This window comes from Budorcas taxicolor, chromosome 1 (assembly GCF_023091745.1).
Source record: "Budorcas taxicolor isolate Tak-1 chromosome 1, Takin1.1, whole genome shotgun sequence".
In the NCBI taxonomy this organism is placed as follows: Eukaryota; Metazoa; Chordata; class Mammalia; order Artiodactyla; family Bovidae; genus Budorcas; species Budorcas taxicolor.
The window spans coordinates 181,651,091-181,657,090 of record NC_068910.1 but is presented as its reverse complement, the minus strand read 5'-3'; positions in this window follow the sequence as shown (position 1 = coordinate 181,657,090).

The following is a 6,000-nucleotide window of genomic DNA, read 5'->3' as shown; positions in this document are numbered from 1 at the left end:
CTGGAACCAGTTCATTGTTCCATGTCCAGTTCTAACTGTTGCTTCTTGACCTGCATATAGGTATCTCAGGATACAGGTAAGGTGGTCTGGTATTCCCATCTCTTTAAGAATTTTCCAAGGTTTTTGTGATACACACAGTCTTAGGATTTAGCACAGTCAATGAAGCAGAAATAGATGTTTTGCTGGAATTCTCTTGGTTTCTCTATGATCCAATGAATGTTGGCCATTTGATCTCTGGTTCCTCTGCCTTTTCTAAATCCAGCTTGTACTTCTGGAAGTTCTGGGTTCATGTACTGCTGAAGCCTAGCCTGAAGAATTTTGAGCATTACCTTGCTAGCATGTGAAATGAGTGCAATTTTATGGTAGTTTGACCATTCTTTGGTATTGCCTTTCTTAGGGACTGGAATGAAAACTGGCATTTCCCAGTCCTGTGGTCACTGCTGAGGTTTCCAAATTTGCTGACATACTGAATGCAGCACTTTAATAGCATCATCTTTAGGATTTTAAATAGCTCACCTGGAATCCCACTACCTCCACTTTGTTTGTAGTAAGGCTTCCTAAGGCCCACTTGACATCACACTCCAAGGTCTGGCTCTAGGTAAGTGATCACACCATCATGGTTATCTGGGTCAAGAGCTTTTTTGTGTGTAGTTCTTACATGTATTCTTGCCACCTCTTTTTAATCTTTTCTGTTGCTGTTAGGTCCTTACAATTTCTATCCTTTATTGTGCCCATCCTTGCATGAAATGTTCTCTTGATACCCCCAATTTCCTTGATAGCCCTATTTCCCATTCTATTGTTTTCCTCTACTTTTTTGTATTGTTCACTTAAGAAGGCTTTCTTATCTCTCCTTGCTATTCTCTGGAACTCTGCATTCGTTGGGTATATTTCCCTTTCTCCCTTGCTTTTTCTTCTCTTCTCAGCTAATTGTAAAGCATCCTCAGGCAACCACTGCTTTCTTGCACTTCTTTTTTGGGGGATAGTTTTGGTTACTCCCTTCTGTACAAAGTTCCAAACCTCCGTCCATAGTGCCTCAGGCACTCTGTCTACCAGATCTAATCCCTCAAATCTATTCATCACCTCCACTGTATAATCATAAGGAATTTGATTTAGGTCATACCTAAATGGTCTAGTGGTTTTCCCACTAGGAAATTAAAATTTCAATTTAAGCCTGAATTTTGCACTAAGAAGCTCAAGACCTGAACCATAGTGAGCTCCCGTTCTTGTTTTTGCTGACAGTATAGAGCTTTTCCATTTCAGCTGCAAAGAATAAAATCAATCCGATCTCTGTATTGACCATCTATCTGGTGATGTCCATATACAGTTGGAGCTTGTGTTGTTGCAAAAGGGTGTTTACTTTGTCAAGGGAATACCAGTGTATTCCCTTGACAAAATTGTTAGCCTTTCCCCGGCTTCATTTTGTACTTCAAAGCCAAAATTGCCTATTACTTCAGGTATCTCCTGACTTCCTACTTTTACATTTCAATCCCCTATGATGAAAAGGACATATTTGGTGTTGGCTCTAGAATGTCTTATAAGGTCACAGAACCAGTCATCTTCAGCTTCTTCAGCATTAGTGGTTGAGGCATAGACTTGGATTACTGTGATGTTGAATAGTTTGTCTTGGAAATGAATCATGATCATTTCATTGTTTACGCAAGCCTCTTCACCATAACAAGGCTGTGATCCATGAAGGGGATCTTAAATCAAACTTACACAATGCTTTATGCCAATTTATTTTGGTATGACTGGAAGAAAAATTATTTAGTAAAGTGAGCAAATGCTGTTGGAAAATGGTGCTTACAGTCAACACGGGTTGCTTCAACCTTTATTTAAAAATGCAGTATCTGGAGGAAGGGCAATAGAGTATAAAAAATGTCTAGGCAGATAGTGCTTTTAAAACTAATTGAGGGTTTGTGACAACCCTGCACTGTCAGATGATAGCATTTTTCAGCAATATTTTTTAAATTAAGGTATATTCATTGTTTTCCAGACTACTAATACTACTACTACTTTACACAATAGACTATAGTGTAGTATAAACATAACTTTTGTATGTACTGGGAAATCAAAACGTTCCTGTGACTTGCTTTATTGCGATATTCACTTTATTGTGGTGGTCAGTAAGTGTACCACAGTATCTCTGAGGTATGCCTGTATATAGGGATTAGTTTTCTCTCAGAGTTCATCCTTCTTTCTGGAAGAAAAAAATGATTTTAATCCAATTCCCCCAGTCAAAATAAAAGTCATACAATAGAACTCATGTACATTGAAACTGGATAATATAATGAGCCTTACATGTACACACTATCTTAATAAGACTCCAGGGAGAAGACAGTACTCAAAATGATAAAAATTTTGAGCCAAAAACCAGGAGTTATACTTTTTGTTTTTGCTTTTGTAACCTCCCTCAGGTCAAAGTGTGAAGGCAAATGGCCACTTTATATCTGTATTTAAGTTCAATTCTGTTTGTTTTCCACATAAAGGAAAATAATTCATTGCCATGTCTGCAATGCTGAATCTGAAAAATTGTGGTACAAGAATCTAAATGAATTATACAAATAAAGGAAGGAAGCATTAAAAAAAAATAGCACAAGGTATCTGAAAAATGAAAGTACTCATGGGGCAAGAACAGGTCTCTGAAAGGAAGATATGCCTCACAAGGCTGAAAAGGAAGGTTGGGCCATGTTATGAACTGGCCTAAAAATCATAGTTAGTTAGTTCATTCCAACGGCAGTAGGAAGCCATTGAAGTTTAGTTAATCCTCAGATCTTACCTTTATCACTCACTCAAGGGGGTTCATGAAATTAATAAATAATCTTCTAAGGTAAAAGGAGAGATTCCTGAAGGATTATAATTCAGCATAATAAAGAGCCAGTTTGGTCGCCCCAAGTCCAGTTTTCTAATCCTTGCTCTGCTACTAGTTTGTTGATGATGAGAAAGATAACTTCTCTAGGCCATAATTTCCTCAAGTGTAAATAAAGGGGGATAATAAACATCATTTGAAGAGTTCCTTTTAGCTCCAAAATAATTTATTCTCATTCTCCTGTTTGACTTTCTCCCTGAGTAAGAAAAAAAAGAAAAACTGGTTACTAACCCATTTGAGCATACTGAAATCATAGCTTTAATTATTAAAATGTGCAGATTAAGTTTTATCTTCATCCCAAAGTGGAAATTTGTACACAGGAAAGTAAGCCACACACGCATTATTCACTGAACCTTGTATCTGTGGAGAGCACGTATCTTTTCTGACTATTGGGCTAATAAAAAATATTTTTCAACATCACAGATTAACAAATTTAAACGAAGTGTTAGCAGAACAACTTAAAAAAAAATGTACCCTTAAATATGTTATAGTGAATAACATTACTGATTTAATCTTTGTTAATTTCATGCTGTACAGGAAACAACAATAGTAAATTTGTCACAAATTCATTTTCAAAAGAAGTTGCATCCATAAAAGGACAAAAAAATTTTAGGGGGTTCCCAGATGACTCAGTGGTAAAGAATCTGCCTGCCCAGTGCAGGAGACACAGGTTCAATCCCGAAGATCCCACACGCCATGGAGCAAATAAGGCCATGCACCACTACTGAGCCTGTGCTCTGAAGCCAGGAGCTGCAACTAATGAAGTCTGGGCGCCCTATAGCCTGTGCTCCACAGGAGAAGCCACGGCAACAAGCCCAAGCACAGCAACTGGAGAGTACCCCTGCTTCCCACAACTAGAAAAAAGCATGCATAGCAATGACAACTCAGCACAGCCAGAAAAAAAAAAAAAAATTTGAGCTTTTCTAAAAGCAGAAGCAAAAGTTCATGAAAACAGAAGTGTCCTGTGTGGATATATTGTAATCAGTCCTACAGTTTCTAGATGGTTTAGTGAGCCAGAAAACCGTGGCTCTAGTTTCTTTTCTACCTCAACTGGCCCCATGAGGGCAAAGACTCCATTCATCTGGTTTTTTTTTTGAAATACCTATTACAATTACGGTTGTTTTCATTTTTTCCTTACTACTGGCTTCCCTGGTGGCTGAGACAGTAAATAATCTACCTGCAAAGTGAGCAATCCAGGTTCAATCCCTGAGTCAAGAAGATCCCCTGGAGAAAGAAATGGCAATCCACTCCAGTATTCTTGCCTGGAGAATCCCATGGGCAGCTACAGTTTATGGGGTCACAAGGAGTCGGACACAACTGAGTGACTAACACTTGACTGGAAGACATCTGAGTGCTGGGACTCTATATTCACAGCTCAATTTCCAGAGCTGGCACCTAAGTTACCTTTGAATAAACGAATTTTCTTATCTGTAAATTGAGACAGTTGTGCTAAATTTCCTATGTCATTTCTATCTTTGAGATTCTGTGATATATATGAATTTACTTTGAATTATTTAAGTTCAGACAGTTGAATTTTTCCCTTCAAGTTAATTTCTACCCTTTTATTGCTCATTAGAACTTTTTCCAAATTCAGACATTTTTGTTCTAACTCAACTTGAAGATACAGTAATACAAGCACAGTGGGACTGTTAGGACAGGAAAGGATTCTGAGGGAGTGTCGTAATATTTGCTACTGAACTGAACTCCTACCTCTTGAAGTTGTGGTTTGCATCTAAAATGACAAGAAACTAAAAAGGTAGGTAAAGTTAAATCAAACTTCAAGACAATTTCTAAGTGGAAAATTTGATGATGTCCTAAATTTTAGAGATGTTAAAGCATAATAAAATTTTGTTGTGGAATCTCCCATGTGCCAAAACTCCAGGAACCTCAGTGAGAAGAGCCATGGCCTTGCAGTTGAATATATACACTTCTTTAATGTAAATAAAAGTCTATTACAATGCATCCTGTTACAATGAAAATCTTCACTTATTTTGGAAACCCGCTTAATTACGTTGAGCAACATTATATACAACCCAAGAGATAAAATGAAGTCACTGACAACTCCTTGAAATGTTATAGCTAAATTACAAAAGAGTAATTGGATAATGTAGACCACCCCAATAACTATTTATTCTCTACATTGTACTCAACATTAGGTGACATATAAAATTCAACTGGGAAAGGGAGATCAAAAAAACTGTGCTTTTTCCTTGTACCAGACTCAAATAATGAGATGAGGGTAAATTCCACGTGGGAAAGTATTTAAACCATTGTGCTTTTATATATATTTTTAGTACCTATTCCCAGTTATAAACCTTAAAATTTGTGCCTCTGTGTACTATTTCTTCTAACTCAAGTATAACACCAGGCATTCCTTAAAATCATCTATTAATTATAAAAAGTATACTCAGATTAAGAACTCTACAAAATCATTTTCTTTTAGAAAACATCAACTATTCAGGGATCTTTATTTTTAAAGGGTAAATCAAGTAAGACATAGCTTTCATTGACCCAAACATGCATAATCCATCCTTAATATAAAATGTACCCAATTGGTAATTACATATGAAATACAAAAGGAATGCAACTTTACTTATGTAAAATGATTGCTCACTATGGCAATTTAACAATCAAATTAACAGACATTGTTAAAAAAAAAGAAAAAAAACTCAATGTTTTAAAGCCAACTATCTATAGTAAACCAAAGGGAAATTCTGATATGGAGATATGGAATAGTTTGACTCAAAAGCAAAGACTAAGGCACCTGCTATGAATTTAGAACAATAAATTTCATTTTTAAAGGTACAATAGAATTAGTTAACCAAGAGGGAAACAAACACAGGGGTTGATTTCCTGGGTGAGAAAGGCAGGTTAACAATGCAGATAAAAACGTGCTGGACCAAGGTCAGCGGATTCCTTTCCTATTCCAGAGTAGTCAAGGACCATCCCAACCACTCCTCTCGCTCACTCTCCCCCATAGTTAGGGCTATCAGAAGCTTTGAGGTTCATACTGTATAGACTAGGTAGTAGATTTCCCTTCTGCTCCTCTTAAAACAGCTTATTTTAAAGAGATATCCTGAGGCAATCAACAAAGCAAACAAGCAGCTTTCTCTCCAATTCATTAACACACAGAC